At 43.5% G+C, this 16109-nt stretch overlaps 1 protein-coding gene and 1 pseudogene across 2 annotated transcripts in view; one reads left to right on the top strand and one right to left on the bottom strand.

Moving 5' to 3' along the window:
* The window catches only part of CILK1 (ciliogenesis associated kinase 1), a 483141-nt gene that overhangs the window by 412835 nt on the left and 54197 nt on the right, over positions 1 to 16109 (top strand). The window lies entirely within an intron of this gene.
* Positions 8370 to 9151, bottom strand: LOC144762700 (proteasome subunit beta type-6-like; annotated as a pseudogene). Its single transcript, XR_013596129.1, has one exon. The product of XR_013596129.1 is annotated as a proteasome subunit beta type-6-like (transcript).

Here is a 16109-nt window from a genome sequence, read left to right as displayed (position 1 = left end):
TCCAGGGGTTCTATATAAAGCAAGACAACCAGGAACAAACCTAATTCCCATTGCTCCACAATGGGCCAGACAAACATGATACTCAAGACTGCTAGAACTGTCCAAGGGACAAATAATCAGACTTGGAGCGGACAAGGACCTACTAACAATGCAACAGGGCAAAATCTTCCACCCGGAGCCAGCGACACTAGGCCTAGCGGCCTGGCACCTGAATACGTAGAGTTTGGCCACCTAAATTTTCCTCAGCCAACAATAGAAATTCTAAAGGAGGCAAGAAAACCAATAACAAGGCAATGCCATGCTGCAAAATGGAACCATTACACCACTTGGTGCACAGCAAACATCCTAAGGAACACAATCAACACACAAACTGTTATCATATATATAACTCGCCTCCTAGACAGTCACATCAACTACGCAAGGCTAAAAGTACATCCCGCGGCCATTGTAGTTTACACCAGAGGAAACTCATGCAAGAGCTTCTTTACAAGCTCTCTCATAAAGAGGTTCCTAGAGGGTTCTAAAAGAATTGCTCCACAGAGAACAGCACCAGCCCCCATGTGGAGTTTAAATCCAGTCCTCACACAACTTATGACAGAACCTTTTGAGGTCATGCATAAGGCAGGCCTCAAACACATCACTTTAAAGACAGCTATTCTAATTGCTATTACATCTTTAAAGAGAGTACGTGAACTACAAGAGTTGACTATATGTTAAGAAGCAGAATACCCTGGTAAGCTTCCAAGATGAGTAATGCCATAATCCTTCAAGAATTCTTGTATCTCTTGTGAGATGAACTGCACCCCATTATCTGTGATGAGAAATCTGGGTATGCCTTCACAGGCAAATTCATCTTTCAAAAAATCAATGACAACCCTAGTGTTAATAGAATTCACACATCTCGTAGACACCCACTTAGAAGAGTAATCGACCAAAAGGATTACAAATCTCTCTGAGAGACCCAAAAGTTCAAAGGGCCCCATAAGGTCTAAACCCAGTTTGATCCATGGCTCAGACGGAACCTCAACAAGTGGCAAAGGAGCAGTGTTTGTAACATGCGATTTATCACTAGAGGCACACTGACAACATTCCTTGACAACTTCCTCAACTTGGTTATCCATTTTAGGCCACCAATATCTCTCACGTTGTCTAGACTTCGTAAGATTTCTCCCTAGATGTCCCTCATGGGCAAGATTTACTAACTTAAGTTTTAAGTCACCAGGAGGTACCACCCTCTCACCACGCATGAGCTGACCTTGGCACACTGTCAACTCATTCCTGATGGACCAAAAGGGTAGCAAATCAGAATCAAATTTCTTTCAATCAGGCCATCCCTTAATAACAAAATCCTTAATAACAGGAAGCAGTTTATCCTCCAATAAAGCTTTTTCCAACACCAAATCCTGAAAGGCAGGCTCTCTCACCCAACAAACATTGACTACATCACCATCCAAAGTATCATTACCAGCATCTACAGGGAGTCTGGATAAGCAATCCGCTGCCTTGTTAGAAGAACCAGGAAGATACTGCACTTGAAAGTTATACTCTTCCAATCCCTCACTCCAACGCTTAAGTCTAGGAGTGAGTCTTTCACATTCTACACATGAGAAAACTTGAATTAAAGGGCGATTGTTAGACCTGGCATCCTTGGCGTGGTTTTCCCCTATCTTTTTGCCTCTACCTCCTGTATTTTTGATGCTGTGCTGGATTTCGTTTTTGTTGGTTTGGACACTCTGCCACTGCTGATCAGTGCCAGAGTGTAAGTGCTCCCTATGGAAATTGTTATTATGATTGGCTATCCATGATTGGCATATTTGTATTACCAAGAAGTCCCTAGTAAAGTGCACCAGGTGTGCCAGGGCTGGTGATGACAAATGCTACTAGTGGGCCTGCAGCACTGATTGTGCCACCCAGTTGAGTAGCCCTAAAATAGTGTCTCAGGCCTGCCACCGCAGTGCCTGTGAGCAATCTGTGAACTGCCATGTCCTCCTGGTCTGTGTCCCCACTGACCCGGCCTAACCCTTCCCTTTCTGTGCACATTCGTCCCCCCTATGGAAGGCCCCAGGTACCCCCTTGGGCAGGGTGCAGTGTATGTGAAAGGTAGAGCATGTACTGGTGCAGGTGACATGCTCTGGTAGTGAATGACAGCCATTTTGTTTGTCACTGCTGCAAGGCTATCTTGCTCCATAGGCTATCATGGGGGATGCTGGCTACAATGGCTACTAACATATCTTCCCATAGGAACAAGATAGGACATAAAAGTCTGGTATCCCTGAACTCAGAATTTAATAACACATCTTTTAGGAAAGGTTGTTTTTAAATCCTGTGTTTGAGAACAGCGCTTTTAGAAAGTAGCTGTTCTCTTGTCTGACCTTTCTGTGTGCCTGGGCCTGCTTGTGGATAGACTGTCTGGTTTGAGGGTGACAGGGGCTGGGGAGCCCCCAGGAGGCTGGCTGGGTCAGCCCTAGGCTGAATGACTGCATTTGCAACTGGAGTGGTGGGAGGAGATAGCACCTGAGACTGTATAGGGCTGTGCCTGCCTACCACAATGCTGGCTCCACCTCCTGCTGGGCGGCTGACGACCCTGCCCCTCACTCTGAAAGGAAAGGAGAAGCCAGGAAAACAAAGTGCTCAAGGAACACCCAGAACTGGTTCAGACCGGGCTCAGGGCCCACTTGCACAAAGAGAACAAAGACTTTTAGGGGTATAAGTATAGGACCCCTGACAACAGAAAATCAGACTTCTACAATCAAGAGGAACCTCTGCCAGAAGAAGAACAGCTGGAAAAACTGAGGAAGACTGCCCTTGCTGTGTGTTCTGGGGCTGACCTGTTTTGCTGCTTCAACTAAAGGAGAGAAGAAGGGGACTTTGCTGTGTGCTGTGCCCCCCACCTGCTTGCAACCCAGACTTTGCTGTGTCTGTTTAGAGTCTCCAAGGGCCTGAGAAGAGCTGGCCTCCTGTGCCTGGAAACACAGGGTTACAAAAGCTTCCAAAAAGATCCAAGACGCTGTGGAAAACGTCCTTTGTTGTTCGCCCTCTGTGCTTTACTTCAACTGCCTGCCATGTGGGAGGATCGGTGTGCTCATCGGCACATAATTGCTGGTGGCCGTGGGATAGTTGGGCCTCCCTCTGTGAATAATTCCCCTAAGAGACCTTGTGGCATCGTGGGCGGCCTGCCAGCGACCTGCGCCCTGTGAAGTGGGCTGCCGCGCCCCAAATAGCCCGGGTTGCACATTACCGCCGCTGCCCGGGTCCTAGAATCGCCAAAGAACCTCGCCGTCCTCGGCCTGGGTCCGCTGGCGAAAAACCGATGGGGCTGCGCTGTGATTGGGCCGCTGCAGGAGGCTCGTCCCGTGGAGCCGCGCTCGGATTGGCTGATCACCGGGAAGAGCTGTCGCGTCGGAAGGGGCACGTCCAGTGAGCCGCGCTCGGATTGGCTGATCACCGGGAAGAGCTGCCGCGTCAAAGGGGGCTCACCCAGTGAGCTGCGCTAGGATTGGGCAGCGCGTGAATCCATCGCCGAAGACGCCGGGAGCTGACTCAGAGTGGCACCCCCCTCCTTCCCCGCACCCGAAGGTAATCCGGCTGTCTGCTAGCTAGCGCAGGGAAGAGGAGTTGCGAGTGGCGCCTTCGAACAAGAATAGAAATAACTGAGGCGGGGAGGCCGGCAGTTTAGAGGGACCGCTGGCAGTAGGAAGAGAGGGGGACAACAGGGGCTTGTGTATGGTCTGAGTCCCGGGCGAAATCTCATTGCTATACTCGCTGTGCTACGGGTGACATTGAGACTACCGCATAATTGAGGCCGCTTCTCACCTAACTTCAGGGATTGTACATTTCATTGGCAAAGATAACTGAACTGTTGAAATACCACATTACCAGACATCGTTTTTGTTTGGTTACACAAGTACCGTTTTTCTGATCATCTATCACAGAAGTGCTTATGTATGTTGGCCTTGCCCTACTGATTTTTAATCTTGCCTAAACTAGATAAAGATATATATTTTTTATATAAATACCTGTGTGGTGTCAATCTGTGGTATTTCACTAAGTTATTGTGCGTGTTCGTGCAACTACCTTACACATTGCCTTGGGGATAAGCCTGTCTGCTCGTGCCAAGCTGCCAATGGGGTGAGCAGGGGTTATCTACAGTGTGTACCCCTTTACCCTGACTAGAAGTAAGGGTCCCTATTTGGTCAAAGGTACTTACCTCTGCCAACTAGTGTCTCCCAGTTCTAACAGCGATGATCGGATCTAATTAAGAAGGGAATGCCCCAAAGGTAAAACTTAAAATGTTTAATCGCCCAAACAATGGCTAAAGCCTCTCTTTCAATACAGGAGTACTGTTGCTCCGTTTTTGTAATGCTCTTGCTGCAAACGCCATGACCTTTTCCTCACCTCCATCAGTTTGAGAGAGCACCGCCCCAAGACCACACAAACTTGCATCTGTAATTAACAACATTTGTTATTTTAGTGTCAAAGTGACCAAGTGTAGGCATTTTACTAATTGTTTGTTTGACAGAACAAAAGGCAGAAACACATTCAGGAGACCAAGCAAAATGTGTACCTTTTCTCAGAAGAGCTCTAATAGGCTCTACAGTGGAAGCAAAGCCAGGGACAAACAACTTAGAATAGAATTCAGCAAGTCCAAGGAAGGATCTGACTTGCTCTTTGTCCGATGGGGATGGAGCATCTATAATACTCTTAGCTAAATCCAACTTAGGTTGGATGCCCTCCCCAGAGATAACATGTCCCAGATAAGTGACAGAAGATACTCCAATTTTGCACTCAACTCTATTCACAGTCAATCCATTTTCAGCCAGGTTCTGTAAAGCAGTCCTTAAAATCCCGTCATGTTCTAAATAGTTTTTTCCATAGACTAAAATGTCATCCTGGAAGAACATGACATTTGGAATATCACCCAGAATCATTTTCATTATACGCTGAAAACAGGCAGCCACTGAAGCCAACCCGAAAGGCATTCTCACAAAACGGAAGGCCCCCAGTGGTGTTACAAAAGATGTTAAGTGTCTGGACTCAGGTTGGGCGAGTACTTGGTGATAAGCTGAGGACAAGTCTAGAAAGCTGAAAACTTTGGCGCCATCAAGCATATTAATGGATTCAGAGATATTAGGATGGGGTTGGCGGTCAACCCATATCCACTTGTTCAAACTGCGCAAGTCCACACACATCCTAATGCTTTTTCCTCCATCCTTTGGGGCCAAAACCACTGGGGCCAACCATTCTGAGAATTCAATTTCCTCTATGACTCCCAAAAGGACAAGTCTCTTCAACTCATTCCTGAGTGGCTCAAGCATCATGTTGGGAACCTTCCTAACTTTGTGTACTACCGGTGTTGCATTTTGCATAAGCACAATACGATGTTCGAAATTTTTGAGAAGGCCCAGACTGTCGAGAAAACATGAGGGGAACTCCTCAAAGAAATTATTGGAAATATCCAACTGATCAACCAGCATGACTTGTTCAGCAGGAAACTTAGCATTGGGATTGGGGATTATTCCCAAATCTCTTTGATGCCTCCAGCCAAGAAGGTTACCACCTCACTTGGCGACATAAATCTTCCCAATGGTCTCTCTCCCTTTGAAGTTGATCTTCATAATAGCAAATCCAATCAAACCAATATGCGACCCCCCCATAACTAACAAGTTGAATGTCAGGAGCAGCAAGTTGAATATCAGGAAATGTCTTGTCCCATAACTCATTTCCCACCATTGTAAATGGAGAACCGGAGTCTGCCAAAACAACAATCAATTTATCTCCAATCATCAGCTCACATTCTGGCATAGTGATAATATCAGCATCAACCTTTCCATCACTGCGCGCACTCCGCATGACAGATCTCGAAGGTTCAGAGGCTTCAACACTCTCTACAGCGCGCACTTTGCCACTTCCATTTGATTTGCAAACTCTGGCATAGTGACCTTTAATGCCACATTTATGGCAAGTAGTGCTTCTTGTATAACAATTAGGGTAATTAGATGAATGATTCGTTCTGCCACACCTGTAGCCTTTTATCTTGGAAAAATCCAAGGATGGCTTGGCTCTGATTCCACGCATATTTTTAGAGACACTGTCAATAGTGTCTTGAAAGGTTTCTCTTTGAATACTGCTAGGAGTCGAAGTAGCATCAGTAAATGTTTTGTGAATCTTCATCTCTTTAACCCAACCTGAGTTGTTTTGCATCCCTTCTACAATGGCTACAGCCTCCTTGAGGGAAGGATTTTTAGATAAAAGTTTCTCTTGCAATCTTTGACTGTTAGTGCACCTGACTAACTGATCACGTATCAGGGAGTCTGTGAGATCTCCAAACTCGCAGGTGCGAGCTAGCGTTTTTAGAGAAGCTATATAATTTCCAATCTTCTCATTAGGCTCTTGTATCCTCATGAAAAACTTGTGTCTCTCTAACACAACATTGATGCGTGGACCAAAATATGTCTCCAACATTTTTATAGACATCTCAAATACATCAGATGGTTCACCATCACCTTCTCCGACTGGAATTACATTGCGCCCTTCTACTCCAAGGTTGTGAAGGCGAATGGCTTGTCTCGAACGTGCAGAAAACTTTTCAACACCGATTGCTATTAAATAAGAATCGAAAAGTAATCGCCATCTTTTCCATGGTAATAGCGGTTCACCCTTTTCACAAAGAAAAGGAGGTGGTTGGTTCATTGTTGTGGCAGCCATTGGTGAAAAATGAGGGGAAAAAAACAATAGTCTGTGTTAAAGTTTTAATTCACAAGTATTATAGGCATAGGCAGCTTCTATAACCCAAAACAAAATTGTTGTGTAAAATTCCTTCAATCTGCAGTTGAATTGACTTAGTGGCAATTGAGTAGTTTAAGTTCTTTCATGGAGTAGAAGCATACACAATTTATAACAGTCAAAGTAATAACCATATTTGCAATTTGTTTGGGATAATAGAAAATCAAAATGATACGAAAATAATATTCTTCAATATACTGTCAATTTTACTTCCTTCATTGCTGCGTATTTAAACTGAACCTCTTTTTGCTGCCGCGGAGCAGCATTGTCGTCATTTCACTTACTTCGTTATCGCGTATTTAAATTGAATCTCTCTAACTGCAGCCGCGGAGAAGCGTTGTCACGGAAACGGTGCTTGGAGTTAATATCCAAAATCGCCGCACGTTACGTTGCGCACGTTACGTAACATGCGTATGACATAGAAGCATAGTAACACACAGGGCAGCACTTGCGTGAGCAGGGCATGGGCCAAAGTCACGAGAGGCGACAGTTGGGAAAGCCTCAAATTAGTCAAAATTGCCCCAATATGGTACAAAATGTACCTGGAATGTGCAGAATTTCTGGACAGTAGTCGTCAGCAGAGGAGAAGACGGCAAATCGTGGGTTCAGAGGGAGAGTTGGCGGCAGGCTTGTCCCTCGCAAGCTTCACCTTGTCGCCAGTGTTAAGAAGCAGCACACACTGGTAAGTTTCCTATATATATTTTATTCAAGTTGTAAGGAACCACCAACTCCAGCTGCCAGCCTCTTGAATCTCCGGTAGTAACTGTATCCACACGAGACGCTACCATGGAGATAGAATGTGTGAATCATACAGGTCTGGAATAAACATAACACTATACAAGAACCATACATGCAAATCTATAAAGACAAAGTTATCCTAATAACTAATCCACAATTCTTATCAAAGGTTGTGTCCAAATATCACTTCAATCAAAGCATTCTCCTAACAGTCTTCTTCAAAGACCCACAAACAAAAGGAGAAAAAAGCCTCCATACCCTGGATGTAAGGAGGGCTCTACTGTATTATCTACAGAAAACAACAAGTTCACAAGAGCAAACAGCTGTTTGTTGCCTACTCACACACTAACACAGGGGCACCTGTCACAAAGGTAACAATGTCAAGATGGATAGTCCAAACCATCCAACTATGCCATGCAAGTGTAGGACCAAGAGCTCATTCAACTAGAAAGAAAGGAGCAAATCTTGCATTCATTCCAATGTGCCTATGGACACTATATGTGCTGCAGCAACATCGGCATCCCCACACTTTCACCAAACATTACTGTGTGCACATACAAATAAATAAGGAAGCACAAATAGGACAAAAAGGTATTTTAACACCTGTTCGCAAAAACTTCCTTTAACCAGAACCTCCAGAAAAATTGAGAAACCGCTACTTAATCAAATGCACAGCATGTGAATCCAGAAAAGGATTCACGCTGTAAAATGAAATGGTTAATTACCAGTACAAAGCCAGAGAAATTCAGCAGTTACAGTTACCTGGGCTAACTAACACTAGTCCCCGCAATGTACTTCTCTTTTTTTAAATTTTTTTTTAGTGTCAAGTGTATTTATTTTAACACATAAAAATATCAAAATAAGGAGCTCAAAAGATGGATGCAGATGGTCCAGCTGCACCACAGCGACAGCGAACATGGAACAAATTTGGAAAGCTAGGGGAGACAGTCTCTCAATCAATATTGAAACGAGGCAAACCGTTGCCAAGGATGACTTTGCATTCGACTCCGGCTTCTGTAATCGCAGCCAAACGAATCACCCCACCACTGAAGCCATCTCGTTCCATTGCCAAAGCAACAGCGTTGGCAGTAAACTTCAAGCACTCCTCTTTTGTCATTCCTACCTTGTAAGAGGAGTCCACAAAACCATAGATGTAGGAACTGCCGGAGCCACCAATGGAAAAGGTTCACGCACCATCATTCCACCCATGGCAACACTATACACCTGGCCTCCTTTCCTGGAGTCCCAGCCGGCTACGAGAATCCCTGCCATGAGCTCCTCCCGGTACCTATAGCACATCTCCTTGAAGAGGTTGGCAGCGGTGTGCACCAGAGGCGGCTCGTCGAGCTCAATGCTGTGGAATCCAAGCTGGTAGGTGACTGCGTCAGCAATGGCTTGCGTGTCTGCAGCAGAGCCGGAGCGACAGCAGAAGATGCGGTCATGAATCGGAGTCAGCTTGTCTGTCACTCGGTTTGCAATATAAACCCCAGTGGTGGTTCGAGAGTCAGCACCAATGACAACTCCTCCATCAAACTCCACAGCCATAATTGTAGTCCCGGTGCTGACTTCCCGCCCCATCCAGTCAGGGCAGAGGTCTGCGCAACTCCCGGGCCGGGCTCCGCTGGGCCCCCGCTGCACCCCGCAATGTACTTCTCAGGAACAAAATGGAAACTTACCAGTAGGTGTAGTTTTACAGCTTGAAGAGATTTTCTGAATTCATATGCGACCCACCCAGCCTCCCCTACAAGGAATGCAAACAAGTGGTTAAGCATGACTAACATTTCACAAAAGTACCATCTATAAGACTAAAATCCTGGAAAGACAAAAGAATCAGAAGATGGCTACCATGCACAACAACTTCCATGACGCTGCCTGGCGTAACACAGGGGACGTACTAGGCACCACATGGTGGTCGACGACACCCAGAATAGGGGAAAAAAACAAAGACTATTCCAGACCCAAACACTTGATGGCAGAATAATGCACAGCATGTTAATCCAGAAAACTTCAAGCTGCAAAACTACACCTACTGGTAAGTTTCCATTTTGTTACTGAGAAGTACATTGCGGGGACTAGTGTTAGTTAGCCCAGGTAACAGTAACTGCTGAATTTCTCTGGCTTTGTACGAGTGAAATGTGAGCCTAACTATAACGTCCCTGTAACCTTTAGTTTCTTCATTGAATTTCTACGGTTTGGTTAATTGTATTTCCTAACTATAACGTCCCTGTAACCTTTTGGTATTTTTAGTGAATTTTGACAGTTTTTACAATTTATTTCCTAACTGTAACCTTTGAGAGTGGGTGTGTGAATGGCTGTATAGGTAGATTAGTGGGTGGGTGTGTGTGTGAGTAGGTGCATGAATGTCTGAGTGGATCTGTGAGTGATTTTGTGGGTCTGTGAGTTGGTCCGTAAGTGTTGGAGTGGATCTGTGAGTGGATGCATGAGTCTGAGTGGGTCTGTGAATGGTAACTAGGCCAGGGCGTAAAATTTGCTTTGCTCGTAGAGTTTGCGGAATTTGACAATTCCGAGTTCTTCGGAAACACTGAGTTACCGATAAACTCCATAACAGAGCAGAATTTTTTTGTGCCATAGGTGTGCGCAGTCGTTGAGAAAAAGGATGGGACCTTCAATGATTTCTCAGAAATCTAGCTGTGGGGGACTCACTTGTGGTAACAGTAGGGGTTATTGGCCCCCAGCGACCCTCAGTAGCCAAGGGGACTTCATATCCCAACCACTAGTATGCCAGCGGGCCCCTGTGCAGAGTGATTGAGTAAGGGGGTGGGGTCTCCGATGTCTCAGTAGTCCGGCTTTGCGGAACTTAGTTGTGGCAGCATTAGGGGTTCTTGCCCCCATAAGACCCTCAGTAGCCAAGGGGACTTGATGCCCAAACCAGTAGTGCGCCAGGAGGCCCCTTTGCAGTGTGTTTGAACAAGGGGGCGGGCCTCTGAAGAGGTCTCAGCAATTCTCAGCAAGCTTGTTTCTGACCCTTATCTTACCTCCTACTGCTCATTTCTGACCTTTAAGTTCCCTCTTTCTACTCTTTTCTCACCTTTTTTGCCTCTTTTTGCTCGTTTCTTATCTCTATTCTCCGTCTCTCTCAGTAGCAACTTGTCAGGTCAGAGTGGCGGGGCGGGGTGGGGGACGAAAATACATTAGAAAAAGGGAGGAAAAAGAAGTTACCTGCCTCCAGCCGGATCGCCGCTCTTCTGCTCCTGAGTGCAGCACAGGGTTCCAGACTCCACTAAAGCCAATCCAGACACTGCTCTAATGCATGGGAGCAGCGTCAGGATTGGCCTAAGCTCCCGGGATTTGTGCTTTCAGGGAGACTAGGATCCTGTGCCTACTGTTTCATTGTTTCCTGTCTTGTCATGTTGGGGGCATATCTGTGGGCAGGAAAAGAGATTAAACCTCTGGTTCCAGCAAATGGGGGCACTTTGAGTGCTCCCGACAAACATAAGCAAATAGCTATGTCCCGGGGTCGGGCACCCCGGGACATAGCAGGAGCTTGCCCTTTGGGGTAGCGTTCCCTAGGGCTTTGTATGGCTCCAGGTGGGGGGCCAAATGGCCCCCCTCCTTTCGTGTACACGGGCTGCCCTGAGGGGGTGGGACCTCTCCCATTCTTGGTAAAATGTATTTGGCCCCAGAGAATGGTCCCTGGGCCCCCTATTTTCTGTTATTTAGCCCCAAGTAGGTGGCGGGTCACTAGGGCTTTTTGGGTGAGGGGGGGTCCACGTGGCCCCCAACAATGTGTGATTACCCCAGGGAGGTGTGTTCCCCTCTGCATATAGAGCCCATGGAGAAGGGCCTGTGCGACCCTCCTTTTTTATTATTAAAGTCCCGGGGTGGTCCCCAAGGCTCAGCGAGCCTTAAGAGGGGGTCCTCGTGCGCCCCCTCCTTTTTTTTTTTTTTTTTTTTTTTTTTTTTTTTCTCTCTCTCTTTCAAAAATGCCCCTTGGAAAATGCTTTTATGCCATGAAAAGGTTCCAGGGGGACGCCAAGGCTTGGGGATCAGGGTATTCCTACTCTGCCTCCTTTTCTATTGTTTTTCTTCTTTTTTTAAAATGTTTTTTGTGGGCCTTGGCTGAAGCAGAGTCCCAAGAAGCCAATCAGAGCTCTGCATTTCCCTGCACAAGGTTGTTATTTTTCGCAAAGTTTTTGCAGCCCCAGATATCACTAACTGTATTGTCTTAAATTTCTCCACAACTACTGAACAAATGTATACCAAATAACAAAAAGCACAATATGTGTAACCAAATTGTAACACGGCGCCAAAGATATAGGCAAGTCCAAAACCTTTTTTTCCTACAGAAACATGGTCCTAACTATTGCTATCTACTGGCGAACGCCAGTAGGATATATATATAAGGCAGCGGCGCTACGAAGGACTGGAACTTGGTTTTGGGCCCCAGCAAACTCTGAAAGTAAGCTTGCAAGGGGATCACGATAAACAAATAAGCGGAATGAAATCTAAACATTACCCACTGGAGGGAAATAAATGTTTGGGACTGTGATTGAACTACGATAACCATAATGCCAAAGGTAAAGTCTACCGTGATGCCCACCAGGGGGAAAACACTTAAAATGCAGTGAATTGGTTTTGTTCGGTCCCAGCCTCTTTGATGATTCTGGCGTGCCCTTTGAAAAATGTCTGTGTAGACCGAAATGCATTAGGGACTGAGAGATGCCAGCGCTTTCAAATATGCAATAAACCTGCCGGTTTTAATCGTGAATGTGTGTGGCTCGATTCTCCTCGTTGGGTTTGCTTCATGTTATACGGCTTGGCCCTGCCGTGAGCAACGCACCACCAGCTTTAAAGTGCGCCATCACTGCCTGAAAACGGACCGTGTGTGGAGTCTGTGAAAAGCAATTAAGGCAGCGGCGCTACCAAGGACTGGAACTTGGTTTTGGGCCCCAGCAAACTCTGAAAGTAAGCTTGCAAGGGGATCACGATAAACAAATAAGCGGAATGAAATCTAAACATTACCCACTGGAGGGAAATAAATGTTTGGGACTGTGATTGAACTACGATAACCATAATGCCAAAGGTAAAGTCTACCGTGACGCCCACCAGGGGGCAAACACTTAAAATGCAGTGAATTGGTTTTGTTCGGTCCCAGTCTCTTTGATGATTCTGGCGTACCCTTTGAAAAAGGTCTGTGTAGACCGAAATGCATTAGGGACTGAGAGATGCCAGCGCTTTCAAATATGCAATAAACCTGACGGTTTTCATCGTGAATGTGTGCGGCTCATTTCTCGTCGTTGAGAGGGGTTTGCTTCATATATATATATATCTATATATATATATATATATATATATCTATATATATAGATATATAGATATAGATATATCTATATATATATATATAGATATAGATATAGATATATATATATATATATATCTATATCTATATATATATATAGATTTAGATATAGATATATATATAGATATATATATATATTCACTGAAAAAAACATAGGTTTCAGGGATGTTCTAGTTATCTGGACTTTTCACTCGTACAAAACCATTGAAATTCCTCCATTATAGTTAGTTGTACTAACTGTAACTCGCACGCCCGCAATTCACTGCTGATGATGTCACATATTACATCATTGATGACATGGTCAGTGACATCACTGATGACATCTCAAATGACATCTCAAATGACATCACTGATGACATCCAGTGAATGTGGTTTGTTTCGATATTTAAATAAGTATATATATATATATATATATATATATATATATATATATATATATAGCATTCTGCATTGAAGACTGAGTGGATGTATAAGTGTGTGGATGGAGGATTTAGTAGCACTGTGATTGACTGTCTAAGTGACTAATTTAAAGTGTCTCACTAAATATATGAGATAGTGATTAAATTGTGTGAATATCTGTATCACTCTGTCTCTTGTTGTGTAAACTACTGCATAAGTTGGTTAGTAGCTATGTGAAAGTCTATATTAGTTAAGTGAGTATTTGTATGGGAGAGTGAATGTGTGTGTGGTTCGGTGGGGTGTGTGTGACTGCCCAAAGACGTGTGAATAGTTGATTCAGTAGGTAAATGAGGTTAAGACTACATGTTATAACAGTTGTTTGGGTGAGTGAATATCTTTATGATGTGGTGATGAGCAAAAATATCTCTCAATGGTGCATGTCCAACAAACTAGAATAATAAAAGTCAGTGTATGCGACATTTGTTGTATATAAATAAGTGTACATATGACTGAGTGACTGCATGGATAACTATATACTTGTAATAGTGATTTTATAACACACTAAGTAGAGTTACTATCTATATGAATACATGAAATGGTTTTTGTATAAGTCTGTAGCTGAGCAAATGTAAGTATGATCCATTCTTTGCATAAGTGAGTAGTATGGCTGCATAAGTGAATAGAATGTGTGCCGGTATGTAATGTCGATATAGGTGTATAAGTATATTCGATAGTGTTCTATTGATCATTGACAGCATGTATGAGTGAATCTATAGGTAATTGATTAGATGTGTGTGTAGATCTAAGAATCACTGAGTGGGTTTTTAGATACTTGTATTGCTGTGTCAATCCATTCAAATATGGTACTCTGTATTTTACAGTGAGTAATGAAAGGTTATACAAGTGTATGATGAGATGTATATGATTGTCACATGGATGATATCAGTGATGTCATCAGTGATGTCACGGACCATGTCATGAATGATGTAATATGTGACATCATCAGCAGTGGATTGCGAGCGCGCGAGTTACAGTTAGTACAACTAACTATAACAGAGGAATTTCAATGGTTTTGTAAGAGTGAAATGTACAGCTAAATATAACACCCCTGAAAACTATGGTTTTTTCAGTGAATTTCTAAGGTTTTTTAAATGCTAATTCCGAACTATAACCTGTCTGAATCCTATGTATTTTTCAGTGAATTTCAAAGTTTTTTTAAATGATAATTCCTAGCTATAACATATATGAAACCTATGGTTTTTTCATTGAATTTCTAATGTTTTTTCAATGACAATTATTAAATTGTTATATTTATTTGTTTCGTACTGATTTACTAAATTGTTTTAATCTAAAAAAAAATAATATTATTTTATTTGTAATAAACTTATATTACTTTTAAATGCAATTTGCGTAGAGTCGCGCTAGGTGCGTGTTGCGTGTACGCACCCAACGCGGATCACATGTGACCAAACAAAAGAGATTTGATTGGTTTATAACACTTACTGTACTAACTATTAAAGAACCCCACCCATTTCAATCACTCTTAGACCTTCCATAAGAGAAGACCTGTTCTGAAAAGAACCTCACTTTTTCTTCGTTGGAAAATACAATTTGTTTTTTCGAGAACAAAATGGCTACACCGCAGGGACAATCACCTGTTTTCTATGATTTTGTTGCTGAACAATTTCTTCCACAACCTCCCCGTCCCGAAAAGTACACATCCAGCATATGGAAATGTTTTGCTTTTCCAGAGGGGCAAAAGAAATGTAATGCCACCAAGGTGACATACAAGAATTGCCAGGCAGTGCTGTCCAGAGGAGATCCAAACAAGAAATACTCCTGTGGCACTGCAAGTATGTGCAAGCACCTCCAATCCATGCATCCTGTGAACTATGCTCACAAAGAATGTAGAAGACTGTGCCAAAATGCACCTCCACTACCGGCAATACCAAGTACCTCTGTGACATCACCTTCAACATCGTCACCAAACATACGTCCCCAATTTGTGAAAGTTGGAATGCACTGCGGGAAAGGCAACCGTTTAATTTGTTATAGGGAACAGTCAGTAGACCTAGTTTGCAGAGCAATTGATAACCATCGATGCTAGTTTTTTTTCCCGTTGACTTTTTTTTTTATTTTTAAAAAAATGAAAAAAAGAAGAAAACGTTCAACAAATAAAAAAATATATATAAAAGTGCAAAATACAAAAAAAAAGTTATTTTCAGAACTAACAACTCTGGTTAAAGAAAGCTAAATTTGTATGCTAGTGTATGACCGTTTATATGAATGAATACGTACTACATAATTGAGTGACTGAAAGCATTTGTGGTGTATGATAAATGTATAACTGCAGAATTATAAGGAAATGCTGTAGCATGATACTGTAAGCTCTTTACCTACAGCATGCTAAGGTACTTCCGAACCACAGGGATGCGACATATATACGTAAATATATTGCAACTCTGTGTTTCTCTCTGCACTGGTGCTTAAACTACATCCATATGGTGACATAGGCAACCTTGCACCATTGTGCAAGAATATCTGTGTCATGTATAGTTTATTTTTGTACAAAAAGGCTCACCTTCCTACACAAAAACAATCAATGAACACATTTTCCTCCTTCAATCTATGGTGTGCATTTTAGCATATATTGAATGAGAAAAAATGAAGAGAAATAAAAAGAATTCTCTTTGTTGTGCATCGCTCTCACTATGTTACAAAAAGCGACATATTGTTGGCATAGGATGCTCTCTATACATATCTGTTGGGTTAGTCGGTTCCCAGTGACACTCTGGGGCAGATTTACAAGATCTCTGCCCCACCAGTACGTCCCTTTCCGTGACGTACTGGTGGCGTAGGGGGCTCCTCC

This window comes from Lissotriton helveticus, chromosome 6 (genome assembly GCF_964261635.1).
Source record: "Lissotriton helveticus chromosome 6, aLisHel1.1, whole genome shotgun sequence".
In the NCBI taxonomy this organism is placed as follows: domain Eukaryota; kingdom Metazoa; phylum Chordata; class Amphibia; order Caudata; family Salamandridae; genus Lissotriton; species Lissotriton helveticus.
The sequence above is the reverse complement of the archived record's forward strand: the minus strand, read 5'-3'. Positions and strand labels throughout refer to the sequence as shown.